We start from the raw sequence: 18106 nt of genomic DNA, 5'->3' as shown, positions 1-18106 counted from the left end.
ACCTATTTTATTGATACCAAATATTATATTAGTAGCACTCTCAGTCTCAAAAAATAACTCAATTAGCTATGTGCTGTGCCTATTTAATTATCTTTTGTAATTTTCTGTTCGAATAATCACATCGCATTGCCATCACGTTGAAGTCGCGCTCAAGTCGCACTAAAGTCATATCGGAATTGTGCCACAACTTTTTGTAGCGCTTTTGTTTTCGCAAATAATATGATGCTGGAGTCCTTTTATTTAAGGCGTTATAAAACTGAAAATAATTTTTACTAAATCTTACTAATTTAGTCAACATAATGTTATGCTTAGTTCAGAAGGTCCTTATCGCAGTCTCTAAAATCTAATAAGATCAGAAAATCTACTTCGATCAATTATTGTAGTGTCAAGATCGCTAATTGTGTCAAAGTAGGTCAAGACTAAGTACCAACTCTTATATGCCTACGCCTTCATAGCGTGACTGCAGTGACTGCGTCTTAGTTCCACGACATAAACTTTACGAGAGAATAAAACAAAAACACGCCGTTTAACCATAACAAATTATAGTAAAAGGCATGCCTCACTTAGATGCTGTGGCTGAGCATTCGAAAATGAGAAATGGGTTTTAAACTCTGCATTTTTTACATGATGTTTCGGCTGTGTTACCTATTGCAGCTTTGGTCATAAGCAGTCATAAGTGAGGTAAGCATTTAGCTGATACTTGAACACAATAATTGAAAAATAAAGTAGAAATAACTCCAGGGAGATCATTAACATCATTATCAGATAATTTGTTACTATAATTTTCCTAGGAAAATGGAGGACTTGGCCTAACACACCCATTTGGCCAAATCGTATTGTTGGGAATGGGGAGGCCTGATGTTCGTTGTCTCAAGAGACACTTTCGTAGTTTCGTAAATAGAAAAAATGTTTTAAAACTGTCAATTCTGTAAGCTAGGACACTTCTTTAAAAGTTTTGGACATAATTTGTCGCCAAGAGCAGCCTTAAGACACCATCAAAGCATCTCAGTGAGACCGACCACAAAACCAACACAAGTGCGCCACTCTCCCACGCCATTGTTTCACGGTGAATCATTCTTCAAAGGTCAGATGCCGAATATTACCTCGTAACGCTGGTTCAAAGTCATAACTACTTAATGAGTTCATTTTAATATTTACTTATTATTTTAATCGATGAGGCGGAGGTGTGATTACCGATGTAAAGCAACCATTGCTGTGGTCAATAGTGGATGGGTGACCGTCCCAATCATGCCACAATTGTCCAGTTATTTTCTGCAATTATAGCCTTTTAAAAGTGTTTTTAAACGTCCCAGTAGGTATTTATGTAACCCAACCACTGCGGAACAATAAATAGGCGAAAACTGAAAAGAAGTAGCGTCAAAACTGGGACCAGTAAGTATCGTATGATCATATCAATAAATGAATGACGTCGATCCAAGATTTTCTACCTCAGGATCTTTCTGTACCTTTACCACTGTGTAGCAAGCAATTCCATAATTTCTGACCATACTAACTAGGTACTATTGTTTCTACGAATATCCTCATTGGTGTTTCGAGCTCGCAAAAAAGGCACCCAAATAACTTCCTTGAATAATCATTTTCAAGGATAACTATAATTTTGATTGCTTGGTCCTCTAATTATTTCCAAGTTTCCAACTGAGTAGCTACCGCAAGAAAAACCAAAGTGACTACATATCCCGCAGAATTGCTGAAATCAAGTGGCAGTGGGTTGGGCACATAGCCCATAGAGGTGATGGCTGCTAGGGCAGAAAAGTTCTCGAGTGGTGACCACGTAAGATGTGGATGTGGGCAGGCCCCCCACTAGGTGGACCGACGATCTGGTGAAGGTCGCGGGAGGTACCTGGATGCGGGCGGCGCAGGACCGGTCGTTGAGGAAATCCTTGGGGGAGGCCTTTGTCCAGCAGTGGACGTCATTTGGCTGAAACGAATGAAAGAATGAACGAGTAGCTACCCATGATGATATTAAAGTAGCTGACGTCATCACTAATGATAAAAACGTTTAAAGACCGACAAGGAAAACTAATAGAAATGCAATCTATTCTAGGTTTTTAATGTCTTTAGACTTCTAGTAAAATATATGACCTAAACGGCAATTACTAAGCAAGGTCGGCAGGGCCATTTTTAAATATGACGTAACATCATCAATCACTTCTATGGTGTGGGTCGTTAGTAACAAATGACTTAGGTATTATGATGTCAGACTTCATGAACCGTCGTAAGCTCCTATGGATATTGCTTGTGTCATTTAAATAAGGGAAAAATTAAGTGTTCGTTCTTTTCAAAAATATTTTTTTGGGATTTCACATAGCGGCACAGGATTTTCACTGGAATAGACTTTGCCTTTATAACGGCCTTTTTAAATCTCAGCACTTGCTAAATGTTGGTTTCGAAGCTGGCTGGTAAGGCAAAAAGATTATGAGACATGTGGAAGGCTTTTTTATTCGTTTTTTTTTGACGATTTGTAAGCACTATTTTAATATTCCATGCAAATAAAGGAATTTTGACTATGACTTTGACAACCCGATCGAGTGAATGTGACTCCCTCGCACTCACCCGCGCATTCGTACCAGAGCGTCGATGTGACGTCACGGCTGCCTACTTAGTTAACTCGACCGGGTTGTACTGATTCGGTTTTTGTTGGTAATCAGTTGATATTCGACCGTACCGGAAAACGCAGCGTGAACGTCCACCAACAAAGTGGACCGACGACATCATAAAGGTAGCAGGAAGGCGTTGGACGCAGGCCGCTACCAATCGATCAACATGGAAATCATTGGGGGAGGCCTATGTTCAGCAGAGGACGTCTGAAATGATGAGATCTTCGACACAGGAGTTACAGCGATGGGAACGAGAGGTGGGAACAGTCCCATTATTTATATTTGAGCCGCACCAAATCAAAACGCTTCGTGGTCACACAACACGGCAGACGAAGCCGTCAACCGTGACGTGATTTATGCAGTTTAATATTCGTTGGATGTCACGGTAGTTGTTTTTTATTTTGGCACAAAAGACAGCACTTTTTTATGCAAAATCGCACCAGAGTGTTCTGCTACAGTTATTTAGGCACAGTCAGCGTCAATAGTTCGTGACATGTGGCCAAAAAGTTAACAATACATCATCATCATTATCATTTCAGCCATAGGACGTCCACTGCTGAACATAGCTCCCCCAATGATTTCCATGTTGACCGGTTGATAGCGGCCAGTGTCCAGCGCCTTCCTGCTACCTTTATGATGACGTCACACGCTGTGTTTTCCGCACAACCTTATTCCAATTGTAACAAAGATGTGTTGCCAACTCTATAGCTACTTTGGGTGTCACGAACTATATGACGCTGACTGTACAGATTATTTTTCCACGAGTCACGACTCTACCGTTCATTCATGTTTAAAATTTTATGAAAATGGACGGAGTTCACGAACCCAAAATGTATTGAAGTGACTATTTTTGGTTGCGACTTGGTACGTTTACCAACCGGGCAACATAGAAAGCATTGGGAGAGGCCTATGTTCAGCAGTGACGTCCTATGGCTGAGATGATGATGATGACGTTTTAAATACACTGGTCATCACAAAAATCGACCCTCCCGCGACAAGCACTTTCAAACGTATGCATCCCCACTTCCCACCAATATTGACACCATTTAAAAGCCTAGTTCTAAACTTCATTTCATTAAAGGAAAGGTTTTTACCCCAAAAATGTGTCTGTAGAAGAATCCAGAGTCACTTCTTCAAAAAATAGGTAGTTACGCTTGAGCCAACTTTTATGGCTATTTAATTATTTATAACAAACTGTTAAGTTGGGATTAATCGCTATCCATCTGTTAAAGAGGACACGTGAGATCATTATTTGGTTTTATAACCATAAAAATTGGTCCCAGAGGTGAGCCCAAAGTGAGGTCTTTTTTCAAGTCACATTTATTGTATATCGCGTTTATGTTAATCGTTTATTAAGAAATTAAATGTGTTTTTGTTTAAGGATAATAATATTTATTGGGCTTTCAAATAACACCAATATTGTTCACCATGATTGTGTCAGTAGAAACGAGTTTTCCTGTAAAACGTAGGTGGGCCGATTTTTGTGATGACCAGTATATTTTCTCCCACGAATATCGATCGACATGACTACGCAATAAATGTGTTAGCCGAAAACTGTATTAAGTTTTGTGTTTATGTGCGTAAGTGTTTCAAAAGCAGACATTAAATGTAGGTTAGAACGGTTCAGCCATTAAAAATGTCGATACGCAATTTAATCGCATTTTATGCGTTATTTCCTTCATTTTTAATTTTTTTTCGTAATGACATCTGCAAGGTTGTTAGTAATTATAAATTAATTATGAATGTCATTTAAAGTCAAAATAGAGCTCTTAGAGCAAGGTTGATAACAAATTCTGAATGAATGAATTAAATAAGTGTGCATAAATAAATAATTAAGCAGATTAAAATTCACAAGGACGTATATCAAATTGTAATTATACCTACAACTTTTGTTGTCTATGAAAATGCTATTTTATGAAATGGAATTTCAAGAAAATTACATTTTCAGTAGAAACACTGTTGCATTGTTTTAATGAGTAATAAATTGTGTCGAATGAAACGAATTATTATTTTAAATGGCACAGCTAAATAAAATGAATTGGTCATATCCGTCTCTACTATAATGAATTAAAAACTTTGTAATCACAACTAAAACCTTTAGATTTGAGTACAATAATAATTACTTATGAAATGAAGAAGATTATTCCCTAAGAAAATACCAACGATTTCAGAAGAAAGCACCCAAAATTACATAATTTTAACTAAAAGATTACAATGCTAAAAATTGATTTCACAACACACGTAATATTTGTTTACATACACTTTCACAGTTTTCGTTTACAGTAAAGTACATGTAAGTAATATTTTGCATTCTAATACCGTAGTATTAGGCTCTAATATCGATCATCTTGACAATGCCTCATCAATACTAGTAAGTACTTGTGAATGGCAAGATGGCAGCTGCTTTCTCTCTTCATGAATACAGGCGCGTGCGCACGTTTAGATTTAGCGTTTGTGTATGGAATTCTAAGCCAGATTTGGTATTGGAACTTTGTTATTAAAATATTCGTGCATTGTGGTGTTCCTTAGAGGATATTATTATATTAGTTAGGAAGGCCACAGCACAGTCTACTACTGTAATAGGCTAAATAATGATGACGATGAACTAATTTAATAGGCTTACGTATAATATGACCGGTTTGTTCCGGCGTTTCTTCTCAGCACTTGCCATATGTTTGTCTTAAAGCGCTGGTAGGGCCCAAAAGCTGTGGAGACATGTAAAGTGCCCCATAAGGGCTACCTTTTTTATTTACTAAGTATATTTTGACGTTCATAAGTGCCACTTGTGGTCTAAATTGAAAAAAAAGTTTTTGATTCTATTGATTTTGATGTTAGACCACAGATATACCTAGTACCTACCCTGAATGATGACATCAAAGGTGACAGGCCAAAATGGGAATATGTAAATGGATGCTGATATCCCAAAATAGAGGGAGATGATGAGGAGTTAAAGAAAGCCGAATTCTAATTGGTCAAAGAAGGCTTGATGATGATTATGATTGTGATGATGATGAATAAATAATATGGATAATTATGTTTGAATGGAATGTGAAAACGCGCTAACAAATGATGATAACAACGCATCAAATTAGACAAAAAGGCATGGTCAAGATGATAATGTAAAAAAAAATATGTTTCAAGTTTTACTTAGCACCTACTTGAATTTTGTCGTGACTCAAGAGTTACAGTGACACCATGATTAACATAAGAATGTAAAAAAATACAATTAAACGAGCGAGTGTTAAACGAATTCACACTTTGGGAAAAAACTGCCTTGTAATGATACCTACCTACTTAGTTTTAAAACCGTAAGAAACACTAAATACAATTTTTTTAATGTAAGTTCTTAAGCAGGACCAATAAGAATTTATGAATATCCTTGGGGAGAGAGGCCTTTGTCCAGCTGTGGACATCATTTGGCTGCACTGAACGAACTAAGTTTTCAGTCGTCTTCGCCCTCAAGATAAAATAAATCTTTTCTTCCTTCTGGATTCCTTCTGGCTCTCTTTATAAGAGTTTAAGGCCAGTGAGACCTAGACCTACCACAATGATGATAAACTGATAATCCAAGTTTGTACAGGTGAGGAAAAATCCATTATCTTTTGGAAATTCACCCTGGTAATTAGGGTTCAAAGTAATTTTCGACAGTTATAAAAAGCGAGCTATTTCACGTACCTACCCAACCCATAATTTCTTGACCGATCCTTATCAACAATCACGAATGGCTTACTTATACGGAAACCTTGGATTATATCGTATTGTTTCCTTGTTCCCAGCAAATAAGAGACCCCACAGATCATACACTTGGTTGATAAATATCGGCCGACCAAATGCGGGAACTGGATTGCCGTAGAAATCAGCCCTAATGGGCGCACTTTCATTACATACTCATATTGATTAACAGCCGGACCAAACTATAAGCGGACATTAGGTCATGCTTAGTCTATGGGTTGTCTTACTTCTGGAAACCTTAGATCATTGGTTCCCAAACTTATTTGAGACGCGCCACTTTCGACCACACAAAAAATTCTGCACCCCCCTCCTACAGTCAAGATTATTAATTTATTGGTAGCATTGAGCAGTCTGAAATGAATTCTCTCAGCGGTCGCAAGTTTTTTATACTTAAGTACACAGATGGCCCGCGCCCCCCCTTAAAAATCTTCTACTTTGGGAACCAATGCCTTAGGCTTAGATCATAGTATTCTTCCTTATTTTCCGCAAAATATGTAACTATAGATGATTAATTCACTTGTCACGAGTCTGCCCCACCTATGCAAGTCATGACTATGGACGACAGAACTGGTTGTGACACCCACATTCACACAGCTCTCGCGTAACTTCTAACAACTTACTTTGGTGGACACAGTGAATAAATAGCAGTAGGTGAATCTCACTATCACGACATCATAAAGGTAGCAGGAAAGCGCTGGACGCAGGCCGCTACCAACCGGGCAACATGGAAAGCATTGGGGGAGGCCTATGTTCAGCAGTGGACGTCCTATGGCTGAGATGATGATGATGATAAATAGGCCTTATACTAAAACTCAAAGTTGCACAGCGTGCTATGGAAAGGGCTATGCTCGGTGTTTCTTTGCGAGATCGAATCAGAAATGAGGAGATCCGTAAAAGAACTAAAGTGATACTGTACTAGGACTGCATTGAACTTGAACAGCGGCTCAAAAAAATAAAATCAAATTGTTTCCTTGTTTTCCTACAAATATAGATGATTAACACATTTGTCACGAGTCTGCCCCACCGTCTGCGAGTCATCATGACGACAGAACGTTGTGACACCCACATTCATATAGCTCACGCGTAACTTGTATCAACTTACGAGTAGTTTGGACATAGTGAATAATAACAGTATACCTACTTAGTAAACCACAAACAGTATTGACGTAAGTGACCAACATTAAGTGACCAGAACTGACTCAGCATATTATTTAGATTTGGAGTAGGCGCCGGAAAATGTTATTACGTTTCTTACTTAACCTTGGCACTTGGCAGGCTGTCACCTACTCCAGAAATATGAATCATGCATGATATTAGTATTTTTCTTCAATTTCTTCATGGCGTATTATGTAAACTTTTTTAAATTAAATTGCCTTGTCCCAAATGGTAAATGGGGGAGGCCTATGTTCAGCAGTGGACGTCCTATGGCTTAAATGATGATGAAATGGGCTATCTCATCTCAATGGGTTATGCATAGTTACTTAATTTTTAGCATTATGAGATGCATCTCAATCTAAATTTTAAATATCTTGAAAAAATCGAATTGCCTAAGGCGAGAATTGAACCCACGACCTTTCACTTGCCAGGCATGCTAACTTATTGAAGAAAATAACTGTATATTATACAGTTGAAGGTAAAAAAAACTATTTAATCGAAATGGTATATATCAAATGACTTACTGGTAATATTCACTGTGTCAGTTTATCAGGCTTTAAAACAGATGCAGTTTTAGACTCTAATGCATTGCCTTAAGCTGGTGCCTTTACGATGTGGTAGTCCTTGAATCGCATCACGTTTTATGGTCAAACGACCACGGAATGTGACCCTAATGTGGGACGTGATAGCATAACAAACGTCAAACTTAAAGTAGGTATAGACTGATGTAGGTTTTATTTTTTAAGGCTGAGTTACACAATCTTACTTTAACTTTGACAAACGTCAAAATTCTGTCAAATAACATACAAAAAGCACCGGTTATTGTTAGTCACGGTTAAAAAAAGGTGGTGAACTCAGCCTTAATGTTAGCGTCTCTTTATCTTTTTAATTCTCGTCTACTGCTGGAGTTTACATATAAAAAAATACACTCGTTAAAGAAGAAAACTTCCTTAAGCTAAAGTTTAATAAAATTATGCAAAACATAATTAGAAAAATCATAATGATACTGAGAGTTAACTCGGGATAACGCCATCTATGAATGAAAATATTGAAACTAACAATATGTTCAAATGTACTGCACTTACCATAATGGTGCCTGAGGCTTGGCACCATGCTGGATTGTGCATTGAGCCCAAAATTTATAAATTATAATCCTGAATAAAAACAGTTAATCAAGGAAGAAATTCGTCAATACCTCTTGAAGGTTGCATCGCAATGCTGAAGATCTTTCCGCGTTTTTGCATGCCTACTTATTTGCGGAAAGGCCTTCGAAATACTACTTTTTCTTACTTATTTCTTCCACCAATTTGGTAAGCGATACTTTACTTAGTCACTTCCTAAAAGGAAAAACGTCTTCAAGAATTTAAAATGTTTCTAATAGGGTGATGCAACTGTAGTTCGGTCGCAGGATTTTATGTAACGATCTTTTTTCAATATTATCTTACATATTTGATACTAGCTTTCCGCCCGCGGCTACACCCGCGTGGNTGATGATGATGATGATGTATTATGTAAACTTTTTTAAATTAAATTGCCTTGCTTGTCCCAAATGGTAAATGGGGGAGGCCTATGTTCAGCAGTGGACGTCCTATGGCTTAAATGATGATGAAATGGGCTATCTCATCTCAATGGGTTATGCATAGTTATTTAATTTTTATCATTATGAGATGCATCTCAATCTTAATTTTAAATATCTTGAAAAAATCGAATTGCCTAAGGCGGGAATCGAACTCACGACCTTTCGCTTGCCAGGCATGCACAGTTATTGTATAAAGCAGTTAAAGGTAAAAAAAAAACTATCGAAATGGTATATCAAATGACTTACTGTAAATCTTTACTGTGTCAGTTTATCAGGCTTCAAAACAGATGCAGTTTTAGACTGTAATGCATTGCCTTAAGCTGGTGCCTTTACGATGTGGTAGTCCTTGAATCGCATCACGTTTTATGGTCAAACGACCACGGAATGTGACCCTAATGTGGGACGTGATAGCAAAACAAACGTCTAACTTATAGTGTAGCGACTTATTTAGGTTTTATTTTTATTTTTTTAATTCTCTACCACTTCTCGATCATTGTTTTACACACACATGAGTTAAAGAAGAAAACTTCCGTAGGCTGATAAAGTTTAATAACAAATTAAGCAAAACATTAGAAAAATCATAATGATACCGAGAATTAACTTAGGATAGCGTCATCTATGAACTGAAAATTGGAACCATTATGAAAAGTGCAGTACATGTCTGCACTTTTCGTAATGGACTTTCCACGTGCATTTTTAAAACATAAAATAAAAAGCTATTGTGGTGAACCCACTCCTACCAATCCTACCATAGACTCGGAGTGTTTGACGAATTTAACTTTATTTTGTGCTGGATTGTGCATTGAGCCCAAAATTAATATTATCCTGAATAAAAAGTAAATTAAGGAAGAAATTCGTCAATACACCTTGAAGGTTGCATTCACAATGCTGAAGATCTTTCCGCGTTTTTGCATGCCTACTTATTTGCGGAAAAGCCTTCGAAATACAGCTTTTTCTTATTTATTTCTTCCACCAATTTGGTAAGCGATACTTTACTTAGTCACTTCCTAAAAGGAAAAACGTCTTCAAGAATTTAAAATTTTTCTGATAGGGTGATGCGACTGTCGGTCGCAGGATTTTATGAAACGAAATCTTTTTGCAATAGTTATGACTCTATATTATCTTACATTTATTTTGATACTAGCTTTCCGCCCGCGGCTACACCCGCGTGGAATTTTGTCTGTCACAGAAAAACTTTATCGCGCGCATCCCTGTTTCAAAAACCGGGATAAAAACTATCCTATGTCCTTTCCCGGGACTCAAACTATCTTTATGCCAAATTTCATCAAAATTGGTTCAGTGGTTTAGGCGTGAAAGCAAGACAGACAGAAAGACAGACAGACAGACAGAGTTATTTTCGCATATTTATAATATTAGTATAGATAAGGAGAACAGTAGTACTAAAGTTCCCAGTAAGACATAGGCAGCAGAATTGGTCTACATAGTGGCATGGCAGTGGGCAGGGCATACCTATAGCTTTTAGAACGAATGGCCATTGGGGCAGAAAAGTTCTCAAGTGGCGACCACGGGCTGGAAGACGTAGTGTTGTTGGTAGACCAACAATCTAGTGAAGATTGCAGGAAGCACATGAATGCAGTCAGTTCAGAGGTGGAAATGTGTAAAGCAATCGTAATCATTTGACAGTTCATAACGTACGATAGTCAGATAAACAAAGCGTTTGACAGAATAATCGTACGTTATGATGAACTGTAAAATCATAACGATTGCTTTACACAATTCCACCTCACGACCGGCGTTGTGGACCAATCAAACAATCTACTCTTGTTCATACTGATTAAAAGCACGACCAAACTATTGGGCTGACAAAAAGTCTGCAGTGTATGCCGTGTCTCTTAGGCTTTAGTCCAGCAGTGTACGTCTCATTTTATGGCATCATTGAATTATCTAATAAATAGTTAAGTGACACTCCACCGCCTTCGCACAAAGATATCAAACTGTTTTTTTCTTGTCTTTTTGTAATCTTACCTAAGTTATCAACTAAGGTCGCCTTGGTCACGCTCACGCTTCGCTTAGCGTGTGTCAATGACACACATTTTGACAATACATTACTGACGTTTAGCAGGTGGCTTGATAACTATTATTTTATTTCAACCAAGTGTTTATTTATTAGAATTTAGGCATTGTTATCTCTATTAAATTTTCCAATATACTCTACTAGAGGTGTAGCGCTAAGTCAGTGCCTGAGATATGGGAACGGCAATCTTAAAAGCGCTCCACCTAAGTACTTATAGCTTTTATGCATTTGCAAAAAGTCATAAAACTACCGATTCTTAATTAAAAAGTACCGCTTAGGCCCAGTTTTTAGATTCATAGTTAACTAACTAATTGTTACATTTTGCTACTAATGGTTAAATAGTAACAAAATGTAAACTAATAGCACATGAGTAAAGAAAATCTTTACACATGAGTAAAGAAAATCTTTACTCATGTGCTAATAGTTAAAAATGTAGGTACTAACAGTCAAGCTAACCATTGTTCGAAAAACATTTTTTTCTGATATTTTAACCACTTGTCATTTGACATTCTGTCAAAGACTATTGGTTTTTTGGTACTAAAGGTTTACTATTTTAACTACGAATAAAAAAACTGGGCCTAGTCTGTTTCATTTATGTATTATACGAGAAAAAGTGATAGATAAGTACATTATAATTATACGAGTAGAACGAAATAAAATTTGTTTCAATTAAAATCAATAACAAGAAAATAAAAACTGTTTTATTAATGATAATAGTCATCGGTATCTTTTGAAATGCATTTTTTCACTAGAAAGTTTCATTATTTCATAATTTAAAATAAGTTAGTAGTAGGTAATAAATGACACACTTCGTCGGTACTTAAATACTTTTATAAGTAATTACGATTGATTTATAGGTAGGCTCGTCCTACTTAATTTCTATGAATATAATAATAATTTATTCAAGCAAGCAAAGAAAGCCAGAGACAAACGAAAAGTTGGTTATTTTATTCGCTAAATTATATAATGTTTTATTACATTATATATTATTATCAAATTGTTTAATAAAAAAACAATCAATGCAGGGTTATTTTAAGTGAATTCGTAATTTTCGAAGATAATATTTACAAGTTAATGTGTTTTATAATTANCTAGCATTTGTTTGCCACAGGTCGTTTCTGAACTCCGTAAAGAGAACTGCAACCGCCGCATCATCCTCCATCACGACAATGCGAGTTCTCACACCGCGCACTGAACAAAAGAGTTTTTAGAGCAAGAAAACATAGAATTATTAGTCCATCCGCCGTACAGCCCTGACCTAAGCCCTAATGATTTCTATACTTTCCCTAAAATAAAGAATAAATTGCATGGTCAGAGATTTTCATCACCTGAAGAAGCTGTGAAAGCCTACAAAACGGCCATTTTGGAGACCCAAACTTCCGAATGCAATGGTTGCTTCAATGATTGGTTTCGTGTATGGAAAAATGTGTCAAATTTCGCGGAGAATACTTTAAAAAGCAATAAATACATTTTTAAATAGTAATGTTGTTTCACTTCCTTGATTCCCGAAATTTTCAGTGCCGCCCTCGTATTTATTAGAATTCAGGCATTGTTATCTGTATTAAATATTCCAATATACTCTAATATAGCTCTAGCCACAACTAGCGCATAACTTGTGGCATAACTAAGTCAGTGACTGAGGTACCTATGGGAGGAGCGGCACTAGGCAAGGACTATAGCTTTTACGCACTTGCACAAGTCATAAAACTACCGATTCCTAATTAAAAAGTACTGCCACAGTACTGCTTAGTATGTTTCATTTATCTATACTAATATTATAAATGCGAAAGTAACTCTGTCTGTCTATCTGTCTTGCTTTTACGCGTGAAACATTGAAACGATTTTGATAAAATTTGGCATAGAGATAGTTTGAGTCCCGGGAAAGGACATAAGGATAGTTTTAATCTCGGTTTTTGAAACAGGGACGCGCGCGGTAAAGTTTTTCTGTGACAGACAAAATTCAACGCGTGCAAAGCCGCGGGCAAAAGCTAGTTTATTATAAGAGAAAAAGTAATCAATGATAATAATATACATATTATGTACCTATAGAACGAAATAAACCTAAGTTTCAAGTAAAATAAATAACAAGAAAATAAAAACTGTTTTATTAAAATGATAATAGTCATCGGTATCTTTTGAAATGCATTTTTTTACTGGAAAGTTTCATTATTTCATAATTTAAAATAAGTTAGTAGTAATAAATGACACACTTCGTCGGTACTTAAATACTTTTATAATTACGATTGATTTATACTCGTAGTACCTAACTACTTAATATATATGAATATAATTCATACAAGCAAGCAAAGAAAGCCAGAGGCAAACAGATAACTAGTTATGAAAAGTTGGTTATTTTAATTGCTAAATTATGATGTTTTAAGTATTACATTATTTATTATTATCAAATTGTTTACAAAAAAATCAATGGCAGGGTTATTTTATTTTAAGTGAATTCGTAATTTTAGAAGATAATATTTAAAATTTAATGTGTTTTATAATTAATTACTCTTCACGGATTATTAAATATGGAATGTTCATAATTATAAAAATTAATTATTACTGGTATTTATCTTAGCAAGAACATTTTTGGTTAGTTTTAATTGCATTTGCACTACGTATTGCATAGTTTAAGGTAAAGTAAGCTTAATGCACTGAGGTATTATCTACCAGCAACCATTAACAGTGTTTTAACTAAGCGTTATAAAGAGATCACAAATAAATAACAAATTTTAGCTTCAATTTAATAAAACTACCGTCATAGATCGTTGTATAATCTACTATTGTTCATCTTGATCCATAAACAATATTAGCTAATCGTTTTGTTATTATACTCCATTTTGAAAACAATCTCAGCTATATCTCTCATGCAAACGATTCAATTAAAATGATTAATTAAAAGTAAGAGAACGCGACCTTCTTATGCCTATAGTTATTTAACCACTCACAAACTAAACTTTTACTTCTGATACTCACAAAAAACCGGTCATGCAAGGTTGTGCTCCTTGTAGGAACTCGTTGTTTACTTCCAAGTTTCTTTTGCACCGTGAACCAAATGCTTAATTTCACAAAACCACTATTTCTCACGATCCACAGTTACTAAGTTTTTATTTTCTATTCAAAATTCAATTATTCCGAACGCACTTTTAAAAATAAAAACAACTGAACAACACTAAAAAGTTTCACATTCAATTCGAATTTCGAGTTTGGATAAAAGTTTTCGAACTTTTGAAAATAGAACACGTTTAGTGTTGGGGACAGGTGCGCGCGGACTGCGGAGTGAATGACGCGGGAAGGTGAGTGAACGAATGCCGTTAGTCATAATATGGACATCACGTGAAGCCAAACATTGCAGCATCTTATGTAGTTGGAATAAGAACTATTTTCCAATAAAAATGTATAGTCTGATGAGCTAGTACTACTTCGTGGGTTTTTACGCGACGTTGTAAAGCTGTCTTGGTAGTAATTGTNTAACGTTTACATAAATATATTGACTTGGCCATCGCATGAAAACACGTGTAAATTATATTATTTAGTGCGATGGCCAAGTCAATATATTAATGTAAAACGTTAAAGATTTCCTGGCCTGGACTTGGTATTACATGGATCTCACAACTTTTTACCGTAGAACAATTGAGTTGCGAGACTTGGTTTTTTTGACAAGTATTGTTTTTGATGGGATCTCATTTCTTTTTGTATTTTGTAGACAGCAGTTATGTATCTAGAAAACTGGACCGAAATTGAAAAATTTTACTCGACTTGGCGGTTGCACTACCGTGCCCCCAAATCTCATTTCTTTTTGTATTTTGTAGACAGCAGTTATGTATCTAGAAAACTGGACCGAAATTGAAAAATTTTACTTAAATTGGCGGTTGCACTACCGTGCCCCCAAATATTTTAGTTTTTCCTTGATTCATACACCAAACACTACTTATATTCCAAATTTGAAGCTTCTAGGTCTGCTAGAAGTGCCTTAGAATTTTGATGATCGGTGAGTCAGTCAGTGAGTCAGTGAGTGACAAAACTAAGTAACTTTGACCCGTTATAATTCTTAAAGTACTGGTTCAAATTGAATGAAATTTTAAATATACCGTGTCTTTACAATGCCTGCATAGCTAATGAAAATTCAGCCTTCTAGTTTTATCCACAACGAAGTTACAGGCGGTCGAAAATGGCCTGAATTGCTTCGAGAAAAGGATGGTACGGTCGTGCCGCTTTTTTGCTCGACTTGGTGGGGGCACTGCCGTGCCCCCAGATGTAACACACGTATTTGATAAAGCCCGCTTTAAAAGCTGGTTGGGAATTAATCATTGACGAATTCCCAGAAGGAAAAAATAGTTTTATTATTTCGGAAGATGCACTAATGTAATTAAATTACCTAAGTAGGTACTGTAATAAGGTAGGAGCGACTTTATGTTTGTGTGAAGATTGGAAAAAATATTTTTTCCTTTTGACTGACTTAGCACCACTGTCTGTTACCTACTCTCTGAACTGATGGTGTAGCAGGTGAATTACGTTGAACTCCGAGGTTTTCAAGTTTGATTACTGGTAGGGTCAATTAAAATTATCTTTTTCGGTACATAATTAATTTTAATACTTAGATTCTCTCCTAGCCTGTTACCTAATTTCTTATAGATTCAAAGTGATTCTGTAATCAAAATAATGTTTTCTAATGTTAAGTCCTAATCCTAATGCACCTAATGGGCTAGATGACACCACCAGTCAATGAGGGTGGTGGATTTTGACATAACTGTCAATGTCATGTCAAAAATAACCAATCATGCAGCATTTGGACCTCGCGTCTACGTATTGCCATCTGGCGGATTTTTCATTCGCGAAAACCCTCATTGATAAAGATTATGACGACATTTTTTGAATTTACTATTATTTTCAAAGTAGAATGTCCAAAATTAGATTCAAAGTCATTCTGTACTGTAGTAATCAAAATAATACCTATTTTCGAGTGTAACGTCATCATTAAGCCATTGAGTTTTTGCTACTAAAATCAATTACTTACCTAATAGGCTAGATGACACCACCAGTCAATAATAATTGACAAAGATATGCTATGACGTCATTTTATGGAATTTACTATTAAAGACCTTACTTTACGACCTTATAAATCTTAATCTAAGTTTATTGAGGTAAAATTACGTTTTCTTTTAGTAAATAGGTAATGGCTTCTAGGAATTATTTTTTATAGATAGATTAGATATTTATCTTAGGATATCAATTATCAAGTGCAATCAAGTATGATGCTGATAAGTTAGCTTCATATTCTGTCCTGTTCCTAATACTTAGGTACTTAGGCTAACTTGCACCACCTTAACTTTAACCGTAACTATAATTTTAACCGGTGTGATTCGAGTTTGAGACTTGACGTTTGTTACGGTTAATAAGGTACAACTCAGCCTTGAAGTTAGGTACCTATTTGTCTAGACACCCGGTCAATTCTAACTACAGTTAGTGACATAATGGTTAAAAAACAATAACAGTCTTCTGTTAGTCATTTACAACAGCGTAACGGAATTTTTGTTTGTTAACAATGAATGGTCATTAAGTTGCCTAGTTACGTCAAGATGATGTTAAGCCTCCATAAGTATCTACTATTTTAGGTAAATGAACGAACTCACTCATTCAAATTAAATTGGGCAACACTATTAGTGAATGAGTTTATAAAAAAAAAATGATAACTTCGTATTTTTTTAGTTTGATCAACAACTTTTTAGATGTATTTCGCCTTAGACACCATATCCCCTGAAAAATCATAAAATGTAGAGACTCAACTAAACTTTAATTGGAAAGGATGTTTATTTGTGAAGCCACCAGCAAAAAAATCCCTACTCATTTTAGCCTTAATATATCATAATCTGTCTGTTTAAATATTTGGCTAGTATTTAATTTAGTAGGCTTACTTAAGTGCCCACCCACTTATCCTTCGATTCGTCTAGTAAACCCCCTTTTAGTAACTGTTAAACTACGTCAGAGTAGATAAATGACGGATTTTCCCGTAATTACTTGCTTCTTTGTAAAAGAGTCTCTCAGAGAAAGCCGATTGAAAACTTGTTTTTATACGAAGAACGGCATATGAACAAGGTGGCTTACTTATTCGTAATAAGTGCTATTTTATAGTAAACATGTTGTAAAGTTAGTAACTTAGTGTGTGAAAATTTCGTTAGAGGGCGTTATTAATGTAAGTATGCGATAGTAAAATAAACAGGGGTCGATGTAGGTACATATTTTTTTATACATTACATTTTATATTGTTTAATTTAAATGAGTTAGTGTCCGACCGAAACTACTTTTACGGCCGAAACCGAAACCGAAAACGAATTTCGGCAACGGTGTCTATTTCGGCCGAAACCGAAACCGAAACCGAAACTTCCTTACAAGGCTCATATTTTCAGGGAAAAATAAAGAAAACATTATTATAACCGTAAGGTAGCATCCCTATCGGTTTTCTACAGGCTACACTTCGGAGAATGTGCGAAAGAATTACATGAATTAATTCCACCAGCCCCCTTCCATCATCGGGGAACCAGACGCAGGTTAGCGTACCATCCCTATATTATTGACATTCCACCAGCTCGCACTAAGCGTTTCGATGACTCTTTTATAATGCGAACAGCTAGGGGCTGGAATTCGTTGCCTGCTGCTGTCTTTCCCGAAAACTATAACCCGGGCCTTTTCAAGGCGAGAGTGAATAGGCACTTACAGGGCAGATATGTACCATCCTAGACTGCATCCCACTTAACATCAGGTGCGATTGTGGTCAAATACCTGCCTTGTTATGCATAAAAAAAATCAGACAGTCTTTATTGTTTTCTCTTTAAAACTCTAAACGGTATCAAATTATGTTTAAAAAAAGAAAAAGAAGGATTTGTAGTCTAGATTTTTTAAATTACTCGCAATATTCAGGACATCTACATAACCCGTCCCATGGTCGGGTCTTTTACCTTAATAATTTCTTAAAACAAAATTGGTAGTACG

At 35.9% G+C, this 18106-nt stretch overlaps 1 protein-coding gene across 1 annotated transcript in view; it reads right to left on the bottom strand.

Annotated features, from left to right (window-relative positions):
- Positions 1–14405, bottom strand: part of LOC114358236 (putative ferric-chelate reductase 1 homolog) — a 49818-nt gene extending 35413 nt beyond the window's left edge. The window contains exon 1 of the mRNA XM_028312128.1: positions 14093–14405. The gene's annotated coding sequence lies outside the window, so the exon portion shown is untranslated. The remainder of the gene's footprint in view (positions 1–14092) is intronic.
- Positions 14406–18106: the final 3701 nt, after the last annotated feature.

The sequence above is a fragment of the Ostrinia furnacalis genome, unplaced genomic scaffold, assembly GCF_004193835.3.
Source record: "Ostrinia furnacalis isolate ACB-3 unplaced genomic scaffold, ASM419383v2 OfSCF3798, whole genome shotgun sequence".
Classification (NCBI taxonomy): domain Eukaryota; kingdom Metazoa; phylum Arthropoda; class Insecta; order Lepidoptera; family Crambidae; genus Ostrinia; species Ostrinia furnacalis.
This window is presented reverse-complemented; position numbering and strand designations above follow the sequence as displayed.